Below are 14,528 nucleotides of genomic sequence, written 5' to 3'. Positions count from 1 at the left end.
ATTAGCGTTCTTACCTGGGGTCCAGGTTGGAGATGGTGGTGTGCCCAAAGTCCTTGCCCTTCCCCTCGAGCTCTCCCTGGAAGTTGACGGGTAGCACGATGCCGATGGCGGCCACGGTGACGATGGTCAGGTAGACCATGATGTGCCGCTGGAAGGACAAATACTGCACAGCGTCCGTGCCGCACTTGCGCAGTATGTCGTCATCGCTAGCGGAGCGGAGGGAGGAGGATGGTCAACAACTCGGTCACCGGCCCAATACGCAAAACTTTACTGTGTCAGGCCTGGAAAGCAAGGATTGCCAACAGCCTACACAATATATACGGTATTTCAGGTTGATTTACTTTAAAGAGTCGTCGACAGGATGACCTTGTGCAACCACACAATATGACCTAGGGACCTCATTGGTCGCCAAAGTCCTTGCTTGGCTGTAACCAGCCAGGTAAGGGCGTTGAATTAAACATTAGCATCTTCACACTTATGACAGCATCGAATGTCGGCTCTCACCCGATTTTGAAGATGGCCACTATCCACGAGAAGAGTCCCCGGTCCACCAGAATGCTGTGCTCCATATTCTGAAACGACTCCTGATCGCGCATGCGCAGTCGGCCCATCGTCTCCTCGTTTCCGTAGAACAGCTGAGTCCATCTGCGGGGTACGGCAGTGACGTCAGAGGTCGGCAGTTAGGGGCCCGAGGTCAATATCGGCGAGTCATGATCGAATAACGTATCTGTGGCCGATAAAAGCTGGGTTTAGTACATTTATAGGGTGGCAGTTAAACTACCGGGAAAAGTTGTTAATCTAAGTCGGACTTCACAGCTCACAAGGTTGGCATCGGTCTTTTCTTTGAAGGTTGTGTTTGCATATCGATCGATGGCATAAGTTCATGCATCAATGCCTCTCCACCAACCACAAGTCCCCATTATTTCCCGACAGCGTCTCCGTGACCTCAAATATCAAACGATAACAGCTTTGTACAACCTAGAGGAAAACACGAGCATAATGCCTACACCGCAACACCGCAAAGCCGACCGCCACCAGAAGCTATAACCAAAGCAACCTTCAGCTCCACCGCACGGGTGGCCATGAGTCTCAGCCATCAGCCACTCCTTCGGCCGTGAGTCTCGTCCCGAACAGTAACGGCCTTTTCCCGAAGCCGCAGCTCTCGCTCTGGCATATGTGAGTTGTGTGTAAGCATAGCCATCACCAGTTAGTATGTAAAAGGTGTTTCCGGTGTAGCTTTACCATTCGCCCATCCACTGCCATGACTGGTGTGGTACTGAGAGTTTTCAGAACGCCACCATAACAGCAAACAAAGGGACAGAAGTATAGAGGATCCGCCACCATAGCACACACACGCACAAGTGAACCACCCCGCCCACCGCCCACCACCACAGGCAGGCCGACGGGCGCCGGCGGACGAGCGCCGCCGGCTACCTACATGTTGTACGTCCCCCTGTAGAACGGGTTAAGCAGCAGTCTGCGAACACGGTTAGAGAAGCGTTAGTGAGACCGCTGATGCGCGTGGATTGTAGATCCTCCAGGGACTTTGTTGGTAAGTAGTAAACAGAGACGTGTGTTAGTCAAATACATATCTTCAAACAAAGACAAAGGACACCCGACACAACTAAACGCCCTTCCTCATTATGAGCATGTGTTTATGTAGCATGAAGAAATAAATGAACGTCTGCATAGATATATCTGTGTTTACTACAATGTAGTAAGTGCGCAGATGATCACGTCTTGAGTGTACACTTGACGATCTGAGCTATCAGTAGCCCCATTCGAGAGAAACAACAGTGCACTGGCGATAATCTGGAAGTGAAAACAACTAAACCAACTCAAATAACTGGTATTTTCTCTCAGATCGGTGTCTGTAGAAGCCGTGCGTAGACTCTACCAGCCCCGTGCTGACGGAGCCGGCTGTCATATCTGGCTCGCAATGAGTCGCGGCCCGCTCACATCTCACGGTTACATCAGAGGCGGAGGCGGCCTTGATATCATCCGTCGCCGCGCCCCAGGCCCAGTTCCCCGCCCCCCTCTAGCCGTACCCCCGGCGACAGAGGACAGTTCGGGCTGTCCCCGTGAGTCGAATGACGGACTGAGTCGGATTAGTGGCTGGTCGGGCCTGCTCAGATGAGAACAGCGACTCCCATCGGCCATCCACCAAACAGTGACCGATACAACAGATAACGACTCCGACACACAGGAGCAGTGACGCTGCTTTAGAGCAAAAACAAATACTCCTGTTTAGGAATTAAGATAGTCACTGATTTAGGACATGACTCGGGTATACAGTAGCTTCGGCTTAGGCTAGTAACTGATGTGGGATAACCCGATAACCCGATAGGCTAGTAACTGATAACCCGATCCAGTCAGTCAGTCTGGCCGGACGAACTATAAGTAAAGTAATCATGGGCCGAACTACCAGTCGCCGGCACCCCACATCCCCTCTCTCCATTCACCGGGACTCCTCTCTCCAATCAGCCGTACCACACATTCCACAGCGCCACGCCGGCGAGAAAATGACGGACCACAGCCGCGGCGCGGGGTAGTCATGACAGAGTACTGAAAATAGCGGACAAAACGTCCCCGGGCAGCTGGCGCCATTGAAAAACTCATCCGATGAAATGTGCGGGGCGGATCCTTGTGCCCAGACACCCCACCGCTCCCCGATCATATGTCAGACAACAAGGAAGCGTTTATAAACGTCGTGGCCGTATATAAAAGGCACACTTTCCTTTCTGTCTACTTATCACACGCCTGTTTCTTGTCGTGTTAAAAATACAAACAAACCAACGACTGATAGAAAAAAGGTCAGCTGTAATGATAATATGACATGTTATATCATATTGTCCCGGTTCTATTGTGTAGTTTTTAACCAATCCTGAACAAAAATAAACGCTTATGTATGTCAGATTTTGATAATAAAACAAGCCAAGTATTTTTTGTTTGAATATTTTCCGCATTCACAAAACTTACGATGCACTGAGAGAAACACGCCACCTCAATGGAAAGGTACACTGAGCTTAGCAAGGTTGCCAGAGCGGCTAATGGTGGCGTATAGAACCAGTCTTCGGGCATGGGACGCGGCGGACGTGGAAAATCTCATGAACATTCACATAAATATATGATCCAATAGCTGTTCCTCAGTTACCGCTCGAGCTAAACACGCGATGAAATCTAAAACCCCGACAAAGCAGCAGCGGTGAGCCATGGCGGAAGTAATGTAACGAAGAAGGCGCGTGATCTTCGGATCCAGTGAACCTAACACACCCATTTGAATTATGATCGCCTTGCTTTGAGAAAACTTGCGACTGGCCAAGGGCCAAGAGAGCAAAGTGAGACTAATAGTCGGCCAAGCAGGCTTCAATACATTTCACCCCAAAGCTTAATCCGTCTCAGAGCGAAACCTGCCCGGAAATGCGGTGACCAAAGTTCCGCGGTCGGCTGGCCACGTTCAGTGTTTTTGTTTTCAGCTGACGTTCAGACGGCAGAGTCGCACGTCTCACCTAACCCACAGCTGGGGTGGGGACGGGGCGGGCGGAGGGCTGGGGAGGGGGGGGGGGAGGCGGATGCTCGCCCAAACACCACACAGGGTGCCCCGACTACACACACATGTTCCGATACTCACACCACGCTGAGCACACGCAGACAGACACACAACGACAGAGGCAGAGGCAGCTGTAAAATAAGACTACTGCCTTTCAGCCGGCTCGAATGAAAGCTATAGGGCATAACATTGTAAGCAGTGGCTGTAAACTGATGCGTCAAATAAGAGGGCCGGAATGACGTAAAGAGAAACAATTCAGAAAGGGCATTGGACGTCAGAATGAAAGGAAACATATTATGAGTTGACCACCAAGACACCAATTTCGCCCTCAGCTATATACAGCAGTGAACAGCGCGGGGCTCCACAAGGCACCCCTAATTTCACAACCACATAAACACACACGTGCCTCTAATTCGGCTATGTGAGGGGTTAGGCTATCCCATGAGATGAAATCCCAGCCAACTCCCGCACTGTAAAACGATATTTTCTAATCACTGTGCGGGTGACAGAAGCCTGACGGTGTCAGTGGCCCACACACTGTACAGCGTACACAGAGAGCCATCTCCACGTCCCAGTCTCAGTACCGGCCCGGTACACTCTCGGTACCCGTGAGGTACACCGACCGTGTGGAGGGGCAGTGGCCGGCACAAACACTCACCTGCGCTCGTTCTTGTGGACCAGCGCCAGCCGTCCGTAGTTCCACGCGCTCTTCCGTAACAGTGAGAACAGAAATATCAGCGCCTGTGAGTGATAACGAGACACGCCGCACGTCAATGGAGAAGTGTGGCAGACGGTCGGTTGCCACAATACCAACAATACCAATTTATCGCCCACTCGAACGACGATCACTCCATACTATCCTTCAGGTTTTATGTTCACGCGCGGTTTTATTTTGTTCACCGACAAACAACAAACTCCGGCGAGCCAGCCATTTCTGATCTCCCCTTAGCCCTCAGATTGTCTTTTGAGTACCGTCCGTGACCCACCGAATTCTTACAAGTAACTGACATTTGACCTCTGACCCCTGACTCCAACCAACGGCCCTCTGCCACCCTGATCTGACCCCGTGTCACTGACCAGCCAGAGAACGACGTTGGCTCCCAGGTTCAGCGGCACGCCCTCGTATCCTCCGTAGATGATGAACGTGGTGTTGTGCTTGATGTACTGGTTACAGGTGATGTTCTCGTTGGGGTCGTCGCTGGGGTAATCGGGCGGCGGCGGCTCGGTGCCATTGCCGTCCCAGACTACGAACGGATCCAGTCCGGCCGGGGTGGTCGGCGGTGGGACGGTGGCCATTGCGCCGTGCCTTCAGCGGCTCACAGGGAGCGTACCGCTGCTGTCGGCTCGAGTCTGGAGGCAGGTGGCGTGAAGGTATCGGCCTCGTGGTCAAGATGACCTACAGGTCCTCAGCCTCTCGGCGAGGGCGATTTCTCAGTATCGGCTTCGGTGTCTCAGTGTCGTTTGTATGTCTGTCAGCGGAACGGGAAGAGAAGGTAAGCTCAGACATTCAGTATACCCCGACGGGGGAAGAGCAGAAATGTAGTCACAGACGGCAAACAGAAGGCGCAGACATCTCATACTGGAAGACACACTACAATCTAAAAATACACTATTTGAGCGTGGGTAATCGTACGGTCGGCTGGCCGTCATCAGACGCCAAAATACTGACAAACAGCCAAACACATGGACAGAAAAAGCATTAGCTTGATACAATGGCGATTTTTTACAGAGGTCGTAACTAATAATCGCTAAAATACTTACAAGATGGAGACTATTAGGTACTGAATAGAGCCGCATAGTTCGCTATACCTTCCACTATCACCACTTCAGAACCCTTCCGAATACAAACACGGTTAGCACGTGCCTCAACCGAACACCTCCACAGCCAAACGAAACATTTCCGACAACTAACCAGTCCTAGTTCACAAACGGCCCGCCGTGCTGGTCGGATCGATGTTCCGCGTAGTAGACACCTCCCCTCCCCTCGCCTTTCCCCGACCTGACCACCAGCTGGTGGCTGTTGATTCAGCCGGTCCATTCTGGTTATATTCAGCCCCCGCGGCGGTGTCCCACGCTGCCGCGGGGTGCGACACACACACATACAGACAGGTGCAGCGACCACAGAGCGAAGGTCGCTGCCCGGCGGGCCGAAACGGTGACATTGCAACAGAACGCACAAAGCGGTGCGCGGTCCCCACATTTCCGCTGTTCACGTGGCACGGACGGTCGCTACCGGTTTTAGAGAAGAGCGGACGGAAAACTACGGACTATGCATCCGCTCCGTTAAGTAACTATGGAATACTGTGGGTCAATAAGAAGTGAGGTATACCATGTGCCATGGCACAGCCCACAGTCGTCATAAAACTGCCCGATAGCGAAGGGAGATAATGGTCATTTGCCAGCTGCGAATGCGCACTTAGCGTTACATTCGCAAAAGCTCACACAACGACCCACACTTTTAGCCAGACAGCTAGCGGCAGAGGTGACTGAATTGGGCCAGCCGGTAAGTATGCCAGCTGGCTATGACATTTAAAATTATGTGGAAGTGCCAATCAGTCCCTTATATAAGCTACGAATTTGCTATGGCACCGCATCAAGTTATAAGCATACTTCTCTCCCATCGAGAATGACAATGCCTCCGAATTAGAGCATCATTGGCCAGCCTCACATCCTAGCGAAAGCAAAAGCGAGTCGGGATGGGTGCACCCGCGTGTTTTGACTAGACACTGCGGTCTGCGCTCAGTGACTGTGACTCACGCCGATAGCATAAACAGCGTGATTACGACAGTCGACGGAGGCTCCGGGGGCCGGCGCGCGGACGGAACAGCCGCCAAAGACGGATAGATTTTCGGCGGACTGCGTGCCTAGCCAACAGACGCACACAGGGCGCACCATATTATCAGCCATATGTGAAATAGTTTGTGTTTCCGCGAAGTCACTGAATTATTTGCGTTCGATTTCATTTCATCGTCTGATGTCTCTATCGTTCAGACGTCAACCTTCAAAGTCGCCGTCGCCGTTTCTCATCGTGAGCCATCTCAATTTTTCGCTTTATCTATCGACACCATCACGGGTGGAGAATGTTTGAAAAAGTTACCCCGGCCGGCGACCGAAAGTCAGAAAGACGATGATGCTCAAATATTTGTCAACGGTTATCAACAAACCCCTATTCTGTGGCATGGAATAATGGATGTCTGCCGTTTGTACGTTTTTAGGGAAAACTGCTGCACGCAGGTGCGGAAGATTTCGTAATTGTAACAACAATTTTGCAACACGCCTTAAAATTTCGGACGCATGTCACCTAGTGCTAGGTCAGGTCATCAGGTCAAATTTGCTGGATGATCGTGCTAAAAATGCCATCATGCCCTTCGCAAAGCTTATTCCGTGGAAGTTGCAACCTTGCCACACAAAACAAAATGTCAAATTTGACCGTTTTGACCCTCTTATTGATTTGAGCTCGCACCTGATATATTATTCGCGACCGAGCCTTAAACGAGTAATCGAATGTTTTTTTTGCAGTGTTTAAGCTCCGTAATGTTCATGAACTGTGAGAAAAGGTGTCGGAGAACGCTAAAATCAGAGAAATTTGGCTTTTGATGATTTATGGTGATTTTATTATTGAGCTTGCCTAAAACATGACCAGATTTCTCTGATCACGTTTGTCGCTCTTTCAAACGTCGTTCTGCTTCTCGCCTCGTAGCCCAGTAGCCGAGTTAGAAGAAGCGTGAAAAGCCCACCTCTCGACTCAATGTGTTACGATAAGGCCACCACCCTGGCGCAGGTTAAGTTGGGGGAGCCTTGAGCCCCAGCAGCTCGTCCTTCTATCTCACTGATATTACCCTCGTCCTGTCTTGTGATGTTATTACAGTGCCATCTTACGATAACGGCCCTTAAATATGATTAACTTCTGTTTGATAAAACATGTCGGGCTCAGCGCGACTTAAAAACATAGAAGCTCCAAAATGAAAATAAAGTAAATTTTCAAGAACTTTTCAAGGTAGATAAGAATAATGAGAGACGCTTTTATAGATGGCAGTTTTTTTCGTATGGAGACAGCTTTTAGGATTTACAAAAGTGGAAAAAGTTACCCCGGCCGCGCCGGGGTCGGCTGAAGGTTACCCCGGCCACGGCCGGGGTGGCCGGGGCAGGTTCTCCACCCATGGACACCATTTTGCTGCGGACCAGCCCACAGCATTCGCCGTTAGTCCGCGGACGGCAACCGAGGCCAGACTCGCCGAATTACATAACCGCCACACCAACATGGCTACTGCTCGGTTCATATGCAGTCCCGAGTCCGACAAATCATTGTCCACCCTCACGAAATCTGATAGGTGCTGGAGCGTGAAAACACGAGCAAATATCGTGACGGCAAGGCATGCCCCATGACCATTGACCAGCGAAAGTCCGCGCCATACCTATTCAAAGACAGGCGTCACGTTTGGTGTAAAATCAATCATTAAGCATTGCATTTGACACATTTTCTTATATTAAAACTTGGGATGGTTTAGGTTTCTAAGGGTAATGGGCATATTATTTTTTATCACTGACATGATTACTCAGTGTTACAGCCATGACCTTGCATTGTGAGCTGATACATGCTATCTTCAATTTATCACTGATCTTATTGTAACTTGTAACCACACTCCAGAGATGCAGAGGCACATAAGTTGTTGATGGTTCAATGAGAGCCAACCCAGTCCCATTCCCTTTCCGGATCACCATTTTCATCCCAAAAGTATAACAGCCCTTTCTCATATTCCAGCTCAGATACAAGCTGGCATGCTGATTCTCTCTGGCATGCAAACATTCTATTAGGTATGTGGTGCAGCACATGCAAATTCAAAACATCAACACAAGACACAGCCCTGCTGTTTAAACATAACCAGAAGCACCCAAATATTGCATCCATGTAGCATTTGACACTTACTTCAGTCTGTTTCAGATAACATTAACATCACTGGGTCAATGGTAGACACTGTTGCTACCAAGGGGGAGGATTCAAGAGGAGCAGCTTGCCCCAACTGAACAGTTTAGGAGATATTCTATATTTTGGAGTAAAAAATCAAAAATGGGTAGTGTGCCCACCTCTGCCGTGCCAAAACTCTGTCAACGCACTCTTGCCTGCACAACTAAATAAAAGAAACAAAAAGGTACATAGGAAAGACATGGTATTGTGGAACATGATAGCAAGCCAGAGCATATGTGTGCAGAAAGAGTCCAAAGAGTGGTTTTCTGCAAAAGAACAACCAATAATCACACATACAACATAACCAAGGATCAAATGCGGACATTGATGCGGACAGTTCACACATTGTATGAAATGCGGATACAAATGCACATCTGCCAGAATGAATGCAAATAAATTCAATCAGCAGAAATGACAAGGTACAACTGGCATTTGTTCTGTTACAAATAAAGATAGTAATTACTGACCAGATGTGTTTTGGCGCAGCGGTGAGACAAGTGGCCAGTCGGCTCAAACTCGACTGGCTCCCGTCTGGTGCCTCAGCTGGATCACGCTCAGCTGGTGACACACAACAGTACAACCTATCACACCTGCCACTGCCCAAATGCACGAGAAAATGTACCAGTTTTTACAATATGCTAGATCTAAGGCTCAAATACAAAGTAAATAATATAAATTAGCAATATCAGCCCTTTTTTTTTTTTTTTTTTTTTTTTTTAGTGGCCCTAACTTACGTTACCGGCCTCGCGAGGAGGGCGGCGACCTAACTACGCCGCGCAAAACAAACCGGCCGTCCTAACTAAGACCGGTGGCCACTTTTACAGCAAGACAACATGGGAAAACCCATATCCATGTACTATGCCATGAATATGGGAAAAAACCCATGAATTTACGTTAAGACACATAAATGACAGTGAAACTTACCGGTAAATTGATGTTTGTGAAGGGAGGGAAGGAGGAAGTTTGTGAATGGTAAGGTTACGAGAGTTTGATGACAGGAATGGTTTGAAGAGTGGGGGATATGTCGCTGGGAGGGATGGGGTTTGTGAATGTTTAAGCGTCACGATGAAAGGAATGGTTTGGAGGATGGGGAATCTGTCGCTGCTGCAGTTGGCGGCCGACGGTTGTCTGTGGTCGTTCAACCCGGCCGCCGCCGCTGTTCAGCGGCCGGGGTCCGCTGGTGTAGCTCGCTGGGCCGCTGAGCCTCTAAGCCTGCTCCAGCGGCAGGAGAAAACCCGTCTGCCACCGAAGCTCTGTGTTTCGGCACCAGCGAAAAACCCGACCCATCCCGTATCACAAGTCAGCCTGGTGGTAGCGAAACGGGCGCCTGCTAACAGTCAAGGCCGTTAAAGTAGCTCTGAGTAGGGTGATGTTAGGACGAAATCAAGTACCAGGTTTGTCAATGTTGTGTCGTCCCCGAGAAGCGTCGGGAGGTCGTTTTTAAGGTGTTGTACCGCAAGATAGTTAGTGATGTGTCTTCGTTCGTGATGCAATGCCGTGCATGCGATCAAAATGTGCTCTACGGAGATGCGTGTGTCGCAGGTGTGGCAAATCGGAGGGCCCGTCCTATCAAAAAGGTGGCCATGGGTGAGGCGAGTATGACCACACCTCAATCTGGCCAGGGTCACCTCGCGTATCCTGTCTGGTTGGTTACATGTGACCCATGTTCTAAGTTCTCGTTTGATCGCATACATATGTGCAGCATGATGTTGGTCCCATTTGCGTTGAAGGTACTCGGCGAATTTGATTTTTATCATATGAATAGCGTCCCCTTGGGCCATAGGTTCCACAACTGGATCAGGTCGCATTGCAGCCTCCTTTGCGAGGACATCCGCACGTTCATTTCCTGCAATACCGTAATGACCTGGAACCCAAAGAAGGGTCACATGCTGGCCCTCATTGAGATCTGATGTGATCCTGAGAATATTGTAGATACCGTGGTGGGTAACATTATCGGTCCTTTCCAGTGCTTGAAGAGCGGATTTCGAATCAGTACAGATGGTTGCCCGATCAATCTTTTCTGCCTTGATGTGCTCCATAACTTTTTCGATTGCGTGAACTTCGGCACTAAAGACTGTCGTAAATTCTTGAAGCCGGGTCCCAAACCTAAGCCCAGGGCCGACGGCTGCTGAACCTATCTGATTTTCGTGACATGAGCCATCTGTGAAGAAAAAAGCAGAGTCGCAGTTGAGCTCTACATACTCCTGGAAGAGCATTTGAGCTTCCACCGGAGGTATACTGGTCTTCTTATAATCAAAAAGAAATTCAATGGATAGGTCTTTGAGGAGCCAAAATGGAATCATAGGAGGATTTAGAGTAACTTCAGTGCGCCTAATGTTTAGCAGTTGATGAGCTTGCTCAAGGCACCCGGGTAGAAAGCACGATCTACGCAGTGGGCGTCGGGTTCTTGGTTTCCTCGCCTCCATTGCTGGTACCGCAATGTGATTTCGAACACTTTTTGCTCTGTAGTAATAGCGGAGGAAAAGAAAGACGCGTCGGTCATCAAGTGCTGGAATGCCGGTATCTGCACGAAGCGCAAGAACTGGCGATGTGCGAAAAGCCCCAGTTAGAAGTCTCAAGCACGTTGATTGAACGGCTTCTAGACGTTTGCATAAACTGGGCGACAGTGTGCTAAACAGATAACAATTGTACTCAATCGTAGATCTGATTAGCCCAATATACAACATTTGCAATGTTTTCCTGTCCGCACCCCAAGAAAACCCACATATGCATCTTAGGACATTGATTCGTTTAATACAACGTGCTCTTAGGTGCTCAACGTGTTGACGGAAGGTTAGATTAGTATCCAAAATGATCCCTAGAAATTTGTGTGACGTGGAAAAAGGTATTTTAATCCCATCGATGTGTGGGGATCTTTCAAGCGATGGACGGGGTCCACGTTTGAAGACCATCATGACTGATTTTGGTGCTGACAAAAAGAATCCCCATTTTGTGCACCATTTAACGCAGTGATCAACCACTGTTTGCAATATAGAATAAGCCTGTTTGTAGTTTTTGTGGGATACCCATATTGCTATATCATCAGCAAAAAGCGAATAGCGGACAGAAAATGTTAGAACACGTGGCAGGAGTAGGAGCATATCGTTCAGGGCAATCAAGAACAGCGTAGGTGACAGCACGCTGCCTTGAGGGACGCCATGTTCCATTACAAAGTCGTCAGAAAGTGTCGCTTGGCAACGAACTTTGAAAGTTCGGGGTTTTAGGAAATTTTGAAGAAACGCAGCCAAATGGCCTCTGATTCCGATTGAGTGCAGCTTATAAATTATCGTCGAACTGTGTACCTTGTTGAAGGCTGACATTAGATCTAGGAAAATAGCAACAGTCGGTCGCCTATGTTCCCAGTTTACCTGGATGTCCGAGATAAGGCGAATGATATTGTCTGCCGTACTACGATTTTTCTGAAAACCGCTTTGACATATATCAATGCAATGGTTGCTCTCAAGGTAAAATCGCAGGCGCCTGTTTACCATTCTTTCGAAAATCTTGGAGACACAATTGGTTAGTGAGATTGGGCGATACGAATTTGCGTCGTGCTGGTCTTTGCCGGGTTTGAGGATAGGTATGATTATACTTTTAAGCCATTCATCCGGGAAGTTGTCCTCAGTCCATAGTTTGTTGAATGCTATCAGTAGTGTGGAAAGGTTAAGTTCGTTCAATTTTGTGAAAAAAGAATATGGAATGGAGTCTGGTCCTACCGAAGTTTTAGTGCTTGCCTTTGCTAGGGATAGTTTAAGTTCTCTTAGGGTAAAAGGAGCATTGTATGGTTCAGAGTTTGCAGAAGAAAAATCAAGATTTACTGTTCTATTAACGAGAGCTCGATGCACGCTCAAGGAGTAAATATCTGTAGACGATGTGTTGGCAAAGTGTTGGGCAAATATATTTGTGACGGTAACTGGGTCAGTTACGAATATATTGTTTGAAAGCAATTGCGGAAAGGCACCTAAATTAGTTCGTCGTGAGGCGAAAGCACGAACATGACTCCAGAGTTCGCTGAGCGGGGTAAAACGATTACATTTAGCGGCATAGTTTTGCCATGCCGCCTTCTTTTCTTTGTATATAGTTTCCGCACATTCTTTACGGGCAGCGGTATACAGTTGGGCATGTCTGGGACATATGCATCTCTGGAAGTTTCTGAAGGCTCTTTTTCTTATTGCTTTGGCTCTTTGGCATTTCCAGTTCCACCAGACAAGATTTTTAGATTCATTTGCAGTTCCAATCTTAATAGTTTTTTCTTTTAGCGTTTCACTGGCCGATTTCTTCATAGCCCCCATAAAATTGGAAATGGTCTGAGACAGGCCGTAGGGAGCATGTCTGTTGACCTTTGCGTTAAAGCCCGACCAATCCGCGTTATTTGTTTGCCATACCTTCAGTGTCGGTGCTGGTGACAGCGTGGTTGCACTGGTAAGCATGATGTGAATTGGATAATGGTCTGAAAACAGCGGATCCGATGTTACGGTCCATCTAAAGAGCGGTGCGATCCTCGGGGAAGAAATTGACAAGTCAATTGCAGAGGTTGTGTGGTAGCTACTACTGACAAACGTTGGGTTGCCGTCGTTCATAGCTACAAGGGACTGGCGGTTTAGTGCAGCTTCAATTATCCTGCCTCTCGGCGATAAGTGTCGGCTGCCCCATAGTGGACTATGACCATTGAAATCGCCGAAATATCAGCCCCAATGGCACGTGGAACTCGCGCCACTATTGCCGCAACGAACATAATGTCTACGATATATCAGTTTTCTAGCCACAGTTTATCAGTTTAATATGCACGGCCAACTGCTCATCATTGTCAGTGGCACAATTATCAAAAATACTGACCTTTCACCTTCCATTTCACACAAATAGATCAGTGCCGGCTCATTCTCGGCAACTCCCTCGTGGCAAAATGTCGCTGATACAATCACCGCATCGGGGTTCGCCGCAAACGCCTATTTTTGTGAGATACTCGTCCGATCGCCGCAACTAAATCAACAAGTCACAACAGGTAGTTTTCTGAGAAGAGCTGTGCAATTGTAATGACTAACAGCTCTACCTAGATTCTAGGTAAATCACAAAAAATATTTTGAATCCTCACTCCAGCAGTGGCCTGTTATAACCTAAAAGCACCATCTTTTGGCCCTAATAAACTGATCCTATAGTCTTTTCATTTATACTCTGCATTTTGTCTTGTTGTTACTGGAATTTTGAATTTAGAAGTTGCAGCAAACAAAGGGCCTGTTCCAGCGCCTCCAGAAACCTCCAGAAAGCTCCAGAAAGCTCTAGAATCCTCCAGAGAGCGTTCCAGCGCCTCCAGAAAGCTCCAGAAAGCTCTCGCCAAAGCTCCAGAAACCTCCAGTAGCCTCCAGAAAGTTGGGAGGTCAAAATTTCTCTGGAGGCTCTGGTCTGGTCTTCAATTATAATAGCGCACATGTGACAATCACGAATGTAAACAAAGGACTTTTGACTTATTATTTTATAACTTGAATGTAAAGAAAATTACATTGCTTTAATTTTGTTAATCTTTCTTGATAAAATTGAAAACAAATTTTGCGTTTCAAGAGAGAGCAATCATCATTCTTTTGGTATCTGTGATGCCAATCTCCAGAAATCTCCAGATTGCGTTCGAGCGCCTCCAGTAAAACCTCTGGTAGAGCCTCCAGTCAAGAATTTCTACTGGAGGCGCTGGAATAGGCCCAAAATCCACATCAAAATATGTTTTTATCACCATCATGTAACCTGAAATGATACCTCAATTCACTGATTACTGTTTTAGATGTTAAGGCTAAATGGCTAAATGGGTGGCTACTGGCCAGTAACGTTCCAGGTGGGCTGAAGTTTTCTGTGGAGCACCACACTGATCACAGGCCCACCAGCCAACCACACCGCATGCTCCTGATTCTCCGATGGGTGGGCACACCTGACGTCTTTCAGTTCATAACCTGGTGTCAGTCTCACTTGAAAGTTGAACCCAATGCAAGATTGAAATCCCTCCTTCCAGTAGCAGCAGAACACCTT

Source organism: Amphibalanus amphitrite, unplaced genomic scaffold, assembly GCF_019059575.1.
Source record: "Amphibalanus amphitrite isolate SeventyFive unplaced genomic scaffold, NRLGWU_Aamphi_draft 000142F_arrow, whole genome shotgun sequence".
Taxonomy (NCBI): Eukaryota; Metazoa; Arthropoda; class Thecostraca; order Balanomorpha; family Balanidae; genus Amphibalanus; species Amphibalanus amphitrite.
This window is presented reverse-complemented; position numbering follows the sequence as displayed.